Raw genomic sequence first — 17,828 nt, forward strand, 5'->3', positions numbered from 1 at the left:
ATGGCTCGGAGCCTGGAGCCTGTTTCCGATTCTGTGTCTCCCTCTCTCTCTGCCCCTCCCCCGTTCATGCTCTGTCTCTCTCCCAAAAATAAGTAAACGTTGAAAAAAAAATTAAAAAAAAAAAAAGGTATTTATTTACTTATTTATGAGACAGAACAAGGGTGAGCGGGGGAGGGGCAGAGGGTGAGCGAGAATCCCAAGCAGGCTCCAAGCTGTTAGCACAGAGTCCAACGCGGGGCTCAGTCTCACAAACCTTGAGATCATGACCTGAGCCGAAGGCAAGAGTCAGCCGCTTAACCGACTGAGCCATCCAGGCGCCCCATAAAATATTTTTCTAATTAAAAACTTCTATGAAAAAATAGACACCTGGCTATTTCTCTTCCAGACCTTCCGAAATGAGGATTCACTTAAGCTGCCTCCCTGGTTCCTCTACTCCGTGCAGGCCATGTCCTACCCCAGCTTTCAAGCCGTCATACCTGTACCTCAGAGAGAAAAAAGAGGTAAGGGGGAGGAAGGCCCAGTGTTTCAGGCTCCTATTTGTCTGGGAGGGGAATCTGACATTTTTAGCAGAAGACTAAAACGTTTACTTTGAAAAAAGTAGACACCCAGTTGCCTAGATACTGTCAGGAATACAGATCATTGAATCTGTGGGTGGCCTATAGTTGCTTTGTCCCTATCTGAGTGTCCAACGTGTTTAGGGGAAAATGAGACTGCTCTAACAAACAACCCATACCTGCTTGGGCTTTCTCTGTGGCCCTCTGGGTGTGTAGGTGTGTGCATCACATACCCCCACATATGCACGTAATGAATAGCTTGGTATAAAAACTCTGCAACAAATAGCAATTCTGTAAATTACCAGGGAGTCCTAATTGGGTTTGCTAGCAAAGCAACTTCTCTAAAGACTATAAATAGTAGGCACGTGCCTCCGTAAGCAGTGCAGCTATTTCTTTTTTAATAAGGGATTCTCATGTTACAAGGACATCACAGATTACTGAATAATTTATTTAATGTTACATGGTATGAGCTTCAGTCTTTGCCAGTGAGCTCATGGCCAAATGTCTAAAGAAGATAAGGTGAGCAAAAGCTAGAGCTCAGGCTTGGGTGAGCTGCGTATTTTTTTTTATTAGATATGTATGGCTATTACAGTCCTGTACACATATTTTACTTGATACGATCTCAGCCTCATAGGTTGTAAATAGAATAGAGGCACCACTTTATTACTGACATTTAGCTAACTCATAACAATGCACTCAACACACAGCACTGAGAAATAAAGAAGAGAATGATGACCTCGTCTACACTTGGTGATTTTAACAAAGGGCTGTGACGTGTAGGGGAGTGTTTGTTCTCTATGAAAATGTAGGGAACCAAGAGAGGGCAAAATTCAATAAGAGGATGTTAGATTTGGAAAATGGAAACAAGAAAAAAAGATTTTGATGGCAATTTTTCTGTGAACCTCTATTGTTATCTTTTCAATGATTTGGAGTTGAAAAACCATTACTTCTAAGCTTACAGATCTTCGACCATTTGCCTCGAAGTATATACAACTCTCAGGTGAGCACAGGTAGCTTGGAAGACAGGTACCCTTGCCTGTCAAATGTAATTTTGATGAAGATTAAATTTGTTTAAAAAGAAATTTTAAATTTGATGGTAGAAAGATGGCAAAAGGCTGGAACAGGTACATAACATAAGAGGAAATTTATGTGGACAAAAAGTGTGGCAAAGGGTGCTTTGTTTCACTGACCAGTTAAAATTTTCAAGTCCGACTTCAGCTCAGGTCATGATCTCACGGTTTGTGAGTTTGAGCCCCGCGTCAGGCTTTGTGCTGACAGCTCAGAGCCTGCAGCCGGTGTCAGATTCTGTGTCTCCCTCTCTCTCTCTCTGTCCCTCCCCTGCTTGCGCTCTGTCTCTGTCTCTCTCAAAAATAAACATTTTAAAAAAATTTTTAAGAAAATAATAAGTGCTAATTAGAATGAAGAATAATGAGAGCAACTGCCAGGGGGAGTTGGCATTGAAGCAATGATTTTAGAAAGTAGTTGCCGACATCAACTGAGGTTGAAGATTTGCACACTTCGTTCCCCGTTGAAGAAATGCCGTTATGGGAAAATGCCCTAGAGGTGGCTGTATATTCTATGCACCGGGGCATACGCAAAAATGTTTTTAGAGACATTGCTCAGAATAGTGCCAAGCTGGAACCCAAATGTCCACCCAGCATAGAAAGACTAAATAAGAGCTACAGACACTGTATCAGTGAATTTTACAGATCTCAAGACAGAGATACACAGAGTGAGGGTTCATTGGCAGAAGGCTCCTAAACAGGCAGAACTAAACTCTGTCATTTAGGGGTGCATATAGAGACAGTAAAAGTATAAAGACGAGCACGGAAATAATTATAACAAAAGTCAAGATAGTGGATACTTTGACGAGAAGGGAAGTATTGTGACCAAGAATATTGAGACTTCTGCACACTAGAAGTGTTCTTTCTTCACCTGGCTGTGGTTCCACTGATTTTCACTTTATAATTATGTATTGAACTGGGTACTGATGTTTAATGCACTTTTATGTACGTAGGTTATAGTTCACACCCACCTGGCCACGCAAAATGCTTTCTAACCGTACCATTAAATGCTAAAAGATCCGGATTTTAAAAAAGAAACTCCTGAGTTCAATGTAATGCCATTAAAAAGTAAACTTTAAGTATTAAAAAATAAATTTAAGTGCAAGTTCAGCTGAATGAACATTTCAAACAATAAGCCAACTCTTCCTACATAGTTCCACAAGAGCATTCTGTAACGCCTGCGGGGAAGTCAGGCCGGAAGAGAGGAGATCTCCAGAGCACTGGCCGCCAGAGCAGAGGCCCCTCCCAGCCAGCCCTGATGCTCAGCAGCTGTTTCCCTGGGCAATTCTCTGGGCCTCGTTCCTCATCTGTAAAGAGGATCAGACCGGATTAGAACTCCTCTGAGAGTCTCCTACTATATTCTTGGGAGTTCTCTGTGGAAACCTAAAAAAAAAAATTTTTTTATAGAAATTCTTTTCGTTTTGACAAGTATCTGAAGAATATGAGCATCATCTGGGGCATCTGTAGGTCCGCCTTAGAACTGACAGTGCTACCTTCACTCTGGGTTTATGACTATATTGGGGCCAGATGTGCCATTTTGTCCTGAGCCAGTAAGAAGAAAACATAGGTGACCTTAATGAGTAAAGTCTGCATTTGCCAAATGACCTTATGAAAGACTCACAACCAAAGTTTTCACAGTTTGAAGGGACAATGTTGTGTGAGATTTGAGTCGTGGGACAATGCCTGACCCAAAGAAGGGACTAGGCACTCGAGTAACAAAGCAAGGGGCAGTTTCCTCCACAAAAATCACCCCATCTGCCTCCTTAAGTTAACGTTGTTACCTCTTACTGGTTTCCTATTTGGTTTGTCAAAATTGTGAATTTGTTTTGATTTAGTAACTATTGAAGTTACAAGCCCTTGGGACGTATGCCCAGTTTCATGTTTATACACAGTTAGCTATCAGTCTTATAAAAGTAATTTACATCAACACTGGAAATCCTCAGAAAGTTTTTTCTTGAAGGCACCACATGTAATTTGAATTTAAGCCACACTGAACCCTATGAACTCCACTAGCCCTCCTGTGACTTTTGTTTCCATTTTGGAAGTCAAGCCCTTTCCAGAGCCAGTGTGAGGCTGCCTGGGATCCAACCCTTTTCCTAAGTAGCAGTAACTCTCATTGGCAGGCAATTTTGCTTCCTGGGGACATTTGAAAGTGTTGGAGACACTTTCCATTGTCACAGCTGGAGTTGGGGGCTAGTCAGTGGAGGCCAGGGATGCTACTAAATGTTGTATAGAGCACAGGACAGCCGCCATTGGAAAGAATTATCCAGGCCGTAAATGCCAATAGTTCCCAGGTTGAGAAACCCTGATTTCGTTCTCTACAGCTTGAACTTCTATACGAAGAAAATTTTCTGGGTCTTTTCCCAGTTAATCAGAGTAAGGCAGTAGTAGTCTTCTATGACTTATCTTTCACAGCACCTGTTTCCTTCCACACAGGCAAGCAAGCAAAAACAATCCCTCAGGCATGAAGTCCGTTGCATGACTGGCTTGATTTAAGGGTAGAGGTTTGGAGGGGTCAGGCATTTTGCTATTTTTTTGAGGCAACCTTATTCCTGGTCCTCCTCTCTCAGGTCCCGGTCTGCCATCTACATAGAGTCATTTTGCCTGATGTTTATAGCTGGTCTCTGGAGGGAATGTGGTCTCCAGCGATTCTCCGAGGAAACCGCTGGAAACAATATTTGAACAGAAATGGTAACGAGAGCTTCAAACAGATCAGAGTGGTTTCAGACATCTGAGAAATGTGGGTCAGTCTCCAAAGTGGACCTAAGGGCCCACGTAGCTGTGTGGTGATGGGCCTGTACTGGCCGCTGAGGAATGTCTATCCCCTTGCTATCTGTCCCCGTGTAATTATTGTATTTGTTCATGTGGATCCTGCTCTATGTTCCTAGGTCCTATCTCATCTTCCCTGTCAGATGTTTAACTCTTTGTGGGTACATCCTTCCATGTCTCTTGTTGTCACTGGAACACCACCCGACATGCTCAGCACGGTGGCCGGCTCTGTGGGCGGTCAACAGTGTCAGTGAGCTATGAAAAAAACAGGCCAAGTGGCATTTGGGGAAGTGGTTTCCCAAACATTGCCTGCCTCCTCTCCAGCCCCTCGTCCTGTTCACCTGTTATTCCAGTGACCAGACTCCAGTCAGAACCAGCCTCTCAGCTTTGGAAGCATTAGAATCTATAGTGTTCTCCTGACAAGAACATAGCCCTTAATCTCTAGGAACAAAAAAGGGATTGTGTTCTCCCTCCCCAGGTCTGGGCAGGCTGCCTAGGGTACAGTTGGGGTTCTGAGCACTGCTCAGTCTCCACCTCATCTAGTCCCCTCCCTACCGCAGTGCTACCACAGGGTCACCGAGACTGCTGTGGGCAAGTGTCCATCCATCCCTGACAACCAGTGATACAGGCACCTGACTGGATGCCTCACATCCTGCCTGAAACCACTACCCTTCCCCTCCCCCACATCTTTCTAAAACAAATTTCCTCTGTCTAATGTGTAGTCTTTCAAAGACACAGTGGAGGCACCATGCCTTTAGTACAACACATGTGCCCCCTGGGATGTGGCAAATATGGCCCTTATCTCCTTCCCCGGACTTTGCAGTCAAGTGCCCTACCCCTGAGCTATACCCCCTGGACTTTGGAGGTCTGCTCAGAGCCCACAGCTGAGAGGAGGCTGGAGCTGTTTTGGGCGAAGACAAGTCTGAGGGCGCAGGCATCTCCGTTTGGCACACACAGCCTGCAAAACTCCTTTCCCTGTGGGCTCTTGGGTGCCTCCAGCCGCCTGGGTCCTGCATACCTGTGGGCCTATGGGGCTCAAGGAGGCTTACTCGAACAGGCATGCAAACTCTGGCTAAAGTAGCAAACCAAAGGCAAGAGCAGCTGGGAATGGGCTGTAAGGGGGGATGAGGCCAGACCACGGAAAGGAAGGCCCATCGTGGGGTCAGAGGTCGGAGGGCTGCTGAGCACAGCAAGTGCCATCGTAGGAGACAGGTTAGCGGAAATGGTTCAGAAGACCCCGAGAGAACCGGGTTGGGGGCTTTCTTGTGGGATCTAGTGGTGTGTTCGGTCTAGGGGAGGGGAATGGAGAGGGAGACCCACTTGGTAGCATCAAGAGGATTAGACAAGACTTGACCAGTCCATTTTCGCCTGATTTACAGTTTACTTTTAAAGTTTGTTTATTTTGAGAGTGTGTGTGAGCAGGGGAGGAGCAGAGAGAGAAATAGAATCCTAAGCAGGCTCTGCACTGACAGTGCAGAGCCCGAAGCGGGACTCAAACCCACAAACCGTGAGTCCGTGATCTGAGCAGAAATTTATCCTGACTTAAATCTAAGATGTTCAGACTTGGTTGTGGGGAAGGCAAAGAGCAGTTGGAGTTTTCCCTGAGTTTACCCCAACACAGTGGTGGCCTGGAGCCCAGCCTGCGATTCCAAAGGGCGAGCTGGACCCCGTGCTGGCCAAAGCATGGGCGGGCCCCCAGCTTAATAGTGGGGACTGGCTAAACGGGGCCCTCCACCCAGTTTGAGGCAGATCCTGACTTGAGCCTGCTATGGTCATGTGCAAAGCGCAACCTGCTGCCTGGTCAGCCTCGCCAGGCACTTGTGAGGTATGTCCTACAGCTCCCACCTCTCCTCCAACCCTGGGGGTGGACGGCACTCCCTGCACCCCTGCCCTGTGAGTGGGCCTGGGAGGGGCAGGGCCACTCAGACGTCTGAGATCTGGGTTGTAGGCACGGAGGATGGTGAGAACCCACCTGTGAGATGGAGTCTGACCAGTGCAGTGGCCCACGGTCTAGGTTGTAGCTGATCTGGGCCCCTGTTCCCCCTTCCCCTGGCAGCCAGGTTTTTGTTCTTGTCATGGTGGATTAGCTCCCTAAATAGAGGTTGCACAGAGAAAACAAAAGGAGGAAAAGGGGGAAATTAATAGCTCTGGTAAAAGATCTGGTGGGGAAGAAAGTTAAAACCAATTGACCAAATGAGAGTTTGATGATCCCATACACTCTCTGGTCCTTTTCTGATACATAGACAGGGATCACAGTTAAATGTTAAATGTTGGGTGTAGGCACAAAACACACTTCACACCCATTCGCCTGCGAATTCTCAAGTCTTCGTCTTGAAAGCTGGTGGGCCCAGGGCTTAAGATACCCCCCTCCCCCACTCCCGCCCTGGGACTGATGCCACCAGGTGGTATCGTGCATATGACCCACCTGCAGGCTTAATGACAGGACGCTTTTCCTGTGAAGACAACTGGGTAGTAGCTACACGGAGCATGTGTGCTGTCTCACTGGCACGGAGGAAAGACACAGAGATGAGCTGCAGGAGGGGAGAGAGTGGAGGAGGCAGAGAAACGTCTCTCTTTACGTCACGCTCTGGGAGAACGCTAGAGTCCTGAAGTCTGGCCCCGAGGGATCACCACATTTTAGAGGAACATCAAGGAACAGATCTGAGTGGCAGGGGCAGGCCACACCGTGAGAGCCCCAAGCGCCCCTCTGGCAAGAAGAGAAGATCTTGCTGCCAGGAATCTCAGGGCTAGAATTCTCTGCTAGTGGCCTATCCCCTTTCACCTTTTTTATTCTTCATCTTCGCTGGACTTACCGCTCAAAAGAAAAAGCAAAGCTAGACTGAAGTTCCAGAAAGAGTCTCTATGGCTTCTTTAAATCAGGTGGGCTGTGAACCTGTAGGAAACGTCAAAACAGAAACAAAGGGAAGAAAGAAATCTCTTCTGCACCAGCAACTGTGCCATTAATCTCTATTAGTGTGTGGGATGTGGGGTGGAATTATTGTTTCCATCCGAAATCCAATTTCTACTCCACCCATAATGGCTCTCAAGAGGCGACCGTGCTGCCCTACTAGTTCAGGTGACCTGAACCTGCTCTACTAGTACAAATAACAACACTGGCTGACTTTCTGCCCAGAAAACTAAGTGCATCCAATTTAATATAATACCCACACCATATACCTTTGGCATACAGCTGGTGACTATCGGGAAGCATGGAGTTGCAACTCAAGTCACCTCAGTCAGTTGCAAAACCCCCCTTGAGTGTCAGGCAATAGAAGGAGAGCCAAGGAAAGGAACGTTTCACACTGCGTGGCCTTTTTACAGCTGCCTTTACCCACACGGTTGCACTTGCTGCTCACATCAACCTCCAAAGGAGACAAAACTTATTGCCTTCATTTCACGAATGAAAACAGTGGTCTAAGAGCAGTTAAATGACTTCTCAAAAGCTATACTCTAAGAGGCAGAACCTGGATTAGAACCAGGGTGCTCTCACTTTAAATTCAGGACTCTTCCAGCGATGGCCATGGCTTTTAAACTGTGTACCCCACAGAACATCCTTGGGAAGGAAGGGAAGCCTTGCATCCTTGGCTCCTGCTCAGGTGGGAACAGCTCCAATTTCATTTGCTTTATCTGTTGGCGTTCCATTCAAGGTTTAAAATAGATTGAAAAGTCACTGTGCTCTGCCATGATGCCCCCAGTGGGGGGTTCGGCCACAGGACAAGGAGCCCACTTGGAATGCACACAAAGAAAGGAGGGGGTAGAGATACCGGCACCCCGGGTAAACTCCCTGCACGCCCGGGCCCTGCACTTCAGATCTTCTCGTAGGGAAAGAAACAGCTGAGGCTTGTCAATTTGGGGAGGTACTTCCTGGCTTGACATCACAGGGTCAGCTTTGTGGATCTCATCCAGACAAATCTAAGGCCCTCAGCAGACTCTAAGTCACAAGCCGCCTAAGTTTAATGAGCTGTTACAGCCCCGTGCCTGGTAAGCAGTACTTCCAGCCTTCTCCATGCGCTGGCTCCAGTGACATCTATGCTGATCCCAAAGGCTGGCTTATTCCGGGTGTCACTTCTTCATGGTATGAGGCCACTGAGGGGGTCACCCTCACCAGCCTGAGTCCTGAGACCTCCTAACAGTTTGTCCCTTTCTTCCGAGCTCTTCTTTCATATGGCTCTGTCTGTTCTCTGACCACTGTTCTGATCTTCCCAGGAACCCTGCATTACACCTGCTAGTTTTAGCTTCTCCAAGTGGAACTGCTTAGAAACAGCCTCCTTCTCTTCCCCAGCTTCCCAGCTGGCAAATATTCTGGCTTACCAAGGGCCCCCTGGAGCTGTGTAGAGTCAGGAAAATCCTTTAAGATTTGGTTTTGACCCTTTAAGATGGACCCTTAAAAAGCTGCTTGCTACAGATAAAAGACAGGTCTAAGGTCTGCCTTGGCAGATCATTGAGGTTGGTGGACCAAATGTAGGCTTTTGTTCAGATTTTACAAAGCACTTATAGCTTGGTTTTGTCATTTGTTTTCACATCTCTCTCTCTAAACTGTGTGTAATAGGGGCGCCTGGGTGGCTCAGTCGGTTAAGCGTCCGACTTCGACTCAGGTCACGATCTCGCGGTCCTTGAGTTCGAGCCTCGCGTCACGCTCTGGGCTGATGGCTCGGAGCCTGGAGCCTGCTTCTGATTCTGTGTCTCTCTCTCTCTGCCCCTCCCCCGTCCATGCTCTTTCTCTCTCTGTCTCAAAAATAAATAAACGTTAAAAAAATTTTAAAAGTAAACTGTGTGTAATAGAAAGAAGTCAGACCTGGATTCGAGTCCCAGCTTTGTACTGACAAACTGTGACCTTAGACAAACTACTCAATCTCTCTGAACTTCCTTTCTTCATTTATATAAAAATGATAATACACTGCACAGGGTTGGTGTTTGGTTTTTTTTAATGAAAAATTAATGAAATAAATCTATAGAATACTTAGCACAGAGTCAGATTTCAATAGATGCTAGTTTCTTCTTTCTCCTTAAGGATAAAACCCTAAACTTACCCATGTCTGTTTTCCCAAAATCTAGTACAATGGCTAGTACATAACATATTCTCAGTGAATGTTGACAGTATGAATGAATAAATAAGGAGTGAATCAAGAGGGCCTACATGAAATTGACAGGCCATGGGAAAAGTTGCCAAAACAAAAGTATTAGTAATTAAGAGTGAGAAATCTATCAAATGCTCCAAAATGTACCTATAAATATGTTCACTGTTGTGTTCTTTATAATAATGAAACTTTTGAAATAACCTAAATGTTCAACAAAGGGGACTGGGTACATTAATTAAATTAGTTTAATTTTTAAATTTATAATTTTTAATTTTACAGAGAGAGAACATGAGCAGGGGAGAGGGGTGAGGTGGCGGGGGGAGGAGAGAATCTTAAGCAGGCTCCACGCTCAGCATGGAGCCTGACACAGGGCTTGATCTCATAACCCTGGGATCATGACCTGAGCTGAAGCCAAGAGTAAGACGTTTAGGGAGCTTGGGTGGCTCAGCATACATGCTTTCTCTCTTTCTCTCAAGAATAAATAAATATTAAAAAAAAAGTGTTGGATGCTCAACCAACTATATAAACTACTATATTAAAGTAGTTTAATATAGGGTCACCTGGGTGGCTCAGTCTATTGAGTGCCCGGTTCTTGATTTAGGCTCAGGTCATGATCTCGTGTTTCATGAGATGGAGCCCCGCTTCAGGCTCTGCACTGACAGCAAGGAGTCTGCTTGAGATTCTTTCACTCCCTTTCTCTCTGCCCTTCTGCTCGTGTGCACGCATGTGCACATCCCCCCCCAACAAATAAATAAACTTAAAAAAAGTTTAATATAAAATTCTCTGCAACCATTTTCAAAATGTAAATTTTAGAAGTATGTTCCACGAAAATATCCAAAACATGTTTTTAGGTAAAATGGTATGTTAAAAAATTGTACTCCTGTAAAATTATATTTCAAAAGAAAGAAATGCCTGGAAGAATATTAATAGGCACTGGTTATGTCTAGATGGTGGAATTATAGCAATTTTTATTTTATATACTGTATTATCCAACATTTGCATTTTTATAATCAGGAAAACAAATCAGGAAAACAAATTTCTTTTGGAAAACTAAAACACACAAACATAACAACCAGTGACAGATTTTTTTTGGTTGTAAATGTCAAAACCCACTTTAAACCCACATAGACGCAAAGGAAAATGTATCTGGAAGACTACTTTGGCTGCAGGAAGGTTGTGGTATGGCTGGACCTCAGGAATAGGTAGAAACAGATCCAGCACACTGCACCTCTGGGTGTGGGTATCATCCCTTCTACTGCAGGCCAGCTTCCTCCACATGGCAGGAGATGCCATCTTGATGAGTTCAGAGCTGCTAGTCTCTGCCACAGAGAGAAAATGAGCACCGTGCTCTGTGGTCCCTAGGTTGTGAATTCCAAAAATACACTGCAATTGGTCCCACCGGATCGGATGTCGATCCCTTGCCCAGTTGCTGTGCCCGGGGCATGGCGGTGTTCTGTAATTGGTCCATGTTGTGGCTCATTTCCATCTTTTGGTCCATCAGTGTGCCCAGCAGGCAAGGTCCTGTCAGAAGAGCTTAAATAATAGGTTGAGAAATGATGGTCTCCTTCTCCCTACACCCTTCTGCTGTGAACTGATATTTCCTTGGAGGTGAGGGAGACAGGATAGGACATTCTGAGTGTGTTGGCTTAATTTTGGTTTTCAGAGGAGGGCAGGGGGAGGCTGGAAGTAGAATGGTGGCCAGGATTGGACTATCCAATTGCATTATCAACATCAGATGCAATAAGTGAGCTTTCCTGACATGTCCTTGTGCTGGTGTGAAGTTTCATCTGAGTCCTTGAAGAGCATATGGCTCAACCCAGGGGCTACGTGCTGGCTGGACAGAGACAGCAGCTTTTGTTATTGTAATTCCCTCTCTTCCTGGGCACCGTCCATCGCTTCCATATAAGTAAGGAGAAACAGATCTTTTAAAGAATGATGCATGTTCTTAAAGTATCTTGCATAGAACAGCCAGAGCTCAATAAAACATTCAGTGCATTCCCTGCTTTATTTACTTACTCAGGAGGTGGTGATTTCATTTATTTCCAAAATAGAGTGAGTGTGTCTAGAAAATAAACATTTTAAAATGCTGTAGGACCTCATGATATCATGGCTTACTGTTATAATTCAATTTGTGATAAGTTACTATGTTGGAATGGGATCATGGCACCTCTGGTGGTCAGGAGCTATGCTTTAGCCATCACTGAGCCCCAAGGTAGTGCTGGTCCACAATAGGTACTCAGAGGTTAAGGATGTTCAAAAATCTAGTGGTTCATTCTTAACAGACTTGTTTCCTTGGGTTTCTTTCTTTCTTTCTTTCTTTCTTTCTTTCTTTCTTTCTTTCTTTCTTTCTTTCTTTCTCTCTCTCTCTCTCTCTCTCTCTCTCTCTCTCTCTCTCTCTCTCTCTTTCTTTCTTTCTTTCTTTCTTTCTTTCTTTCTTTCTTTTAGTGTTTTTTGATTTTTGAGAGAGACAGACAGACAGAGCATGAGCAGGGGAGGGGCAGAGAGAGAGGGAGACACAGAATCTGAAGCAGACTCTAGGCTCTGAGCCATCAGCACAGAGCCCAACACAGGGCTCAAACTCACAAGCTGCAAGATCGTGACCTGAGCCGAAGTTGGACCCTCAACCGACTAAACCACCCAGGTGCCCCTCTTTGGGTTTCTATTGTGGTTTTTTTTCTTCCTTTCTGACTTTTTTCTCCTTTTTTTTCCTGTATAGTAAGGATACCATCCATTTCCCCACATCTTCTGGTTCTTGCAATAAATCATTTTCAGAGGCTCATTCTTACTCTGAGCCTTTGGGATGATGTTCCCTTTACCTTGTTCTACAGCATTTCCCCACATAATTCATTTTTTGCCCTTTTACCCATCCTTTTGATCAAGGTAGGATCTATCCTCCTACCAACAGAGAAGCTATTTGGACTGCCTTGGGTTGGGCTCACTATCCACTTGAGCATTGGCTGAGCACTATAGATGGCAGTGGGTTCATGGCTACACCTCCCAGCCTACTGTCAGCAATTGTCTTGTTCTTGTGGGGGGTTTAGTCTAGCCTCCTAGCAAAAACATTGCCCTGGAGGCTCTTCTGGCCTTCAATCTATTTCCTTTTGCCCTAAAACAATATGGCACAGATGACATTATATTTCTAAGATGCACAAAAGGATTTTAATGTGGCATCATATAGAATCACATGTCTCATCCCTCCATAGCCACTGCAGTGAGAGCACATTATAGCACATTTTGTTTATACTGAAACTTAATTATCATTGAGCACTGAGCGGGGACAAAAAGAGTATTCTTGCTTTCCTGTTTAGTATATAAAGAGCTATGGAATGAAAAAAAAATCTACCAAAAACCATGACAAGTCTGGCGATTTTTATCCCATGTCCATGCCCATGTGTCATCACTATGCATTATTCACCTTGCTTTTCAGTATGAAATTGATTTTTAGTTGCAAGTAAAGGGATGTGCATCAACAGCTGCCTAAGTGGTAAGGACATTTGTTTTTATTAAACAAGAAGTCCAGAGGTATGGTCTCAGGGATGGTCTAACCACATCATCAAAGGCTCAGGCTCTCTCTCTCCTTCACACTCTGACTTAATAGGCATGTTGCTTTTCTTCATAATGTGTATTGCTTCACAGACTTCGTGTGGCTACCTTAGTTCCAGGCGTTACATCCATATTCCAGATGGGAAGGAGGAGAAAGGGATCACAGCAAGCTTTTCTGCAAGTCTGTCCCTTTTATTAGAAAAGCAAACAGTTTCTGGAAAATTCCCAGCCAACTTTCACTTTATGCCTCATTGGTCCCAGCTTGTAACACTTTGCTCCTAGCAGCAAAGGAGGATGGAACAATGAGCATTTTGTAAAGAGAAATCGTGTAACCATGAGTAGATTGGATTTATCAATCTTAATTCATTCCCCAAGTCAAGGGATATTGCTGCTACACACCACCCACCTCCACCACCACCCGAACAGAATTAGTGTTGTGTTAGCAATGACTGCTGCTGACAGTCCAGGGCAACCTTGGCAGCATTATTTTTAGCTGCAGTGATGGTGGCTGTAGAACTGACCGGTGCTTTTCTAAGATAAAGGTACTTTGAAAAGAGTGAAATGACATATGTTTTTTCACAAATTTGTGTGTTATCACTGCGCAGGGGCCAGGCTAATCTTCTCTGGATCTTTCCAATTTTAGTATATGTGCTGCTGAAGTGAGCACAAAATGAGGTCTGGTTCTGATCACTGATAATAAATATGGAGTCAATGGAATGGAATATTATCCAATACAACATACTTTAAAAATGACAGCATGACTTACTGAATTGAAGAAGACTACAGAGAAAGCAAATCAAATAATACTTATACAATCTTCCTTTGTGAAAGCAACTAATTTCTGAATCCAATATAAAAGGAATTACAAACACCATTTGCATTGGTGGTTCAAATTTCTCCAAGCAGGTAAATTCTGAGAATCACAGACTTCAAACATCCCTTTCTAGTCTCTATTTCTACTGAATTCAGAGTGAAAGGTATTTCTTGGGTTGTGGCTTCTTCTACCCAAGCAAAGACTACAGAGGCCCATTGCCTACTTCTGTTTCTTACCCCTCCCATTATTGTCTCTCAAGCTCACCCCTTCGTAAGGTTAATTTTGGTGTTAGAGGTCTTCTATTAGTGCTCACAAAGTGAATGGTACAGAGTTAAGGTGTCCAACCAACCCGGATTCCTAGGACTGAGGCTTCCCTAGGAAGCAAGATTTCAGTGCTAAAACCAAAACCATCCTAGGCAAACTAAAATGGCTGGTCACCCTAGGGATGATCACCAACATGAAAGGGGGTGAAGGAGAGGGAGTTTGAGAGGAAGGAAGGAGAAGGAGGACCTAGGAAGTCATGGCCATTCAACCCAACTTTAAATTTCATGGTTTTTCTTTCCATCTTAATAACTAGGGTTCCTGCACATCAACTCACGAGTGATGCTTGAACTCATCATTTCTTCAGGTTCTTTACTCTTCCAACCTGTACCTAATTGCCTCAACCGAATTGCCTCCCAATTCTTCCCCTCTATCAATGTTTCCCAATTCCTATTCCCGGTCACCAGACTCAATGGCATTGTAAGTGAATGCTACGAAGCCCCCTCTGATCTGACACATAGCAACGATAATGAACACGAGAAAGAGAATTTTACAAGTCATAGCCACACTCAAAAATGAGATACATATATGTCCTCAGTCCTGGAACAGAATCAAAATGCAAAGCAAAGAGGGGCTGATCTGAGGCTCTGGATCTGGAAGTAGGTAGTAGGAACTGTGAGTTTGGCTTCTGCGGATAAAAGCCCGCCAGAGGGGAAAGGAGCTCTGTGGGAGGCACGGGAACCAGAGTCATGCTCAGAGCTCACAACCGGAAACTGGGGCAGGGCTTCCCTGGCTTGTGAAAGGAAGCCTGAGGTGTAGTTTAGCCTTTTAAGAGAACCAGGCTCAAACAAGAACCCCATGTTCAGAAATACGTAGAGAAATACATAGAGAAAAAGAAAGGCAGGGGAGAAAACACTCCTACATATGATGATCCTGTAAACTCAGTTTTAAAATTCATAAAGCTAATACTAAGAAACGGCCAATAAAATCAATAACTGTAATATGAGTTTTTCCAGAAAAAAATAATAAAAAATTTTGAAAAAGACTTGAAAATATGTTTGCATTTAGAATCCTTGAAGAGATCAACAAAGGCATTACATCCTTACAAAAAATACATGCCAGTGATCTATTATGCCATTAAAACAGACAAATAAGTACAGGTGGATATAAAATTAGAAATTAGGAAGAAAAATATAACCACTGAAAAATTTTAAAGACTGTAGGGTAGTTTCCAAACTAAATGTAGTTGCACAGAGAGGATTAACAAATTGGAATTGGGAGGAATTCATGCAGAAGGTTACAACATCAAAGGGGCCATACAAATGTGAGAGAGAATGGCAGGTGTGGTTATGGACTGGGGGCTCAGGAAGGGCTTGTCAAAGCAGACATTTGGTTTCGTTGTTGTTGTTGCTGCTGCTGCTGTTAGAGAAAGAGAGCATGCACATGAGAGGAGGGGGGAGGCGCAGAGGGAGAGAGAGAATCTTAAGCAGGCTCCACACTCAGCACGGAGCCCAAAGCAGGGCTTGATCCCATGACCCTGGGAACATCACCCAAAGCAGACATTTGAATAGCTACCTGACCAAGTAAGGATGTGAAGGTAAATAAATATAAATCAACTTCATAGACACCCAGCAGTCATAATACCTATTTTCCAAGTGGCTCTAAGAATTAAATAGTATGCATAAAAACACCAAGCCTAGTGCCTGACACTTAATGTATAACAAATATTAGGAAGCTCTACTTCCCTTCCTAAAAACCCAAGTGAAAAGAATAGAATTTAGCTTTTGGCCTCCATATTGAGGGGGCTTCGGCCACTTCTGCTCCAGCCCAGCATCATTCCCAAGGGACTCGAATTGGGTGATGATTTTTGGTTCTAATAATGGTGGATTCAGCTCTTTGTGACAAAGTGGCTGGAACACTGTCAGCTGTTCATGTGCCTGTTTTCTCCGTCTGCTTCTCTCCCTTGAGAACAAACTCTGTTTTCCCCTCTAGCATTAACTAAACAAGCTAGTCATGGCCAAACTGTAGAGATGACATTTTAATACATCCAGGCAGCCTGGCTAGTAGTTTCTTTGCAAATCTCAAAATTTCATCAGCACGGCTCTGGGCACTTCTCTGTTATGTCTTGTCTGGAGCCTCAAAGGAACTCCTCACAGAGGTCACAAAGTGGGGAGAGACAAAGCCACCCTCATTCTGAGCAGTGAGCCTTTTCGACTCACAGGCCCCTGATGGAAACATTCCCTCATGAAAAGAACAAAATAAGACTGGTTCACAGTGAACAGCAACAGAATGTTCTGTCGGACAGAGAGCAGCTTCTTGGAACGTGGGAATCTGAGAGACTGGATTGCATTCAAAGAAAATGCCCCTAGAGTGATAAAGAGCAAGTCCTGGGGGCTCCGCAATGTTCAGGATTCCATGCTCTAAACAGGGGTGGGGTTCCCTGCCAAGCCTGGGGTGGGGCTGGTATCCTGGAAACTGGACTAGGCTGGGAAGTGAGACCCCGATGGTCAAGGATACTGGGGGTAGCCGCTTCTTCCTCCCCTGAGAGAGACAGAAAAGGGAGGCTGTGACGAAGCACAAAGGAGTAGCTGGGGGTGCAATGTGTGTTTGTTTTTCTAGCCAGAGGAGAGAAAATGTGCCCCACCCTCTCTGAGTCCTCGGTCAGGAAAAGGTTGTTTTCAGAAGGAAAGAATGAAGAGGAAGAGGAAACATCCCTTTTTGCTGCAGCTACGACCGGCTTTCGCTCCCGGGGGTGAGGCAGGCTGATGGCCACTGGGTGCTGTCCAGGGAGCCCCCTGGGTTCTCAGTCCTACCCCCTCACCAGCGCAAGTGCCCCTGCTAACAAGTCAACAAAAAAATAAGTCTTCCAAAAAAATAATAAGTCTTCCCCTTGTTTGCTTTGAGTTTTTTTTTTTCTTTTTTAAAAACTGCACCTCTCATCAAGTCTGAATTATTTAAAAGAAGACAATAAAGAACTGAGCATTGCAACTTTGGCTCCGTTGGAGGTAAACGTTCATGCTTGGAATGGAAAAATAACAGGAATTGCAGGGATGAGCGCTAGGATTCTAATGTCTCCCACGTCCCACAGCGCATGTATCCAGTGATTTCTGAACAGGAAGAAGGAGAAAAAAAAAAACCCTTAAATTCGCATCACATGAGAAACAGAAACAAATCAGATGCTTGGGGTGAGATTAGAGAGGCAGTTCCTGCACACGGGTGGGATGAGTGTGGTGGAGGCGTGAGAGGAGGCACGCGTGCTGTCTCCTGGGTGGTCTTCGCACACGTGCAGCTGCTGAGTTTTCACTGTGCTCGTCCATCTCGCGCACACAGTGTGGAATGTACCCTTACTGAGGTCTCCGTCCCTATGGCAGGCAGGCAGCGGAGCCATCAAATAGAACTTCAGACTGAGAGTTATCAATATTTATTAGGCCGGGTCCCTGCATCGCAGCAGACTCCTTACTTGTCTTTCGATGAAATTAACACAGGGCACCGTCACAGCAAGTGCACGTGGATTCGATTCCTGGGGGGCAATCATTTTGCTGGTACCCCCAAATCACGCCATATAACCACAGAGACTGTGGTATATATATAGCCTGCCTACCCACAGAGACTGCCACAGGGTATATGCTCGAGTAACAAAATAAGTGGTAAGTTCCTGGTTAAATCCTTTTTAAAACTAGTTCCTCATTCGAGGGGCGCCTGGGTGGCTCAGTCAGTTAAGTGTCTGACTTCGGCTCAGGTTGTG

General features: G+C 44.8%; 1 long non-coding RNA gene and 1 other non-coding gene across 4 annotated transcripts in view; one reads left to right on the forward strand and one right to left on the reverse strand.

Moving 5' to 3' along the window:
* LOC109495600 overlaps nt 1–17,828 on the forward strand; it is a 53,847-nt gene that overhangs the window by 15,277 nt on the left and 20,742 nt on the right. For 2 of the 3 annotated variants that reach the window (XR_006591672.1, XR_006591673.1), the window contains exon 2: nt 386–500. This is a non-coding gene — a long non-coding RNA (uncharacterized LOC109495600). Of the gene's footprint in view, nt 1–385; nt 501–16,702; nt 16,962–17,828 lie in introns of those variants that run through there. The other variant, XR_002151112.3, reaches the window with a different exon arrangement.
* Nucleotides 13,569–13,675, reverse strand: LOC111558489. The gene has a single exon (XR_002739390.2). It is a non-coding gene; the product is annotated as a U6 spliceosomal RNA (small nuclear RNA).

The sequence above is a fragment of the Felis catus genome, chromosome F1, assembly GCF_018350175.1.
Source record: "Felis catus isolate Fca126 chromosome F1, F.catus_Fca126_mat1.0, whole genome shotgun sequence".
Classification (NCBI taxonomy): domain Eukaryota; kingdom Metazoa; phylum Chordata; class Mammalia; order Carnivora; family Felidae; genus Felis; species Felis catus.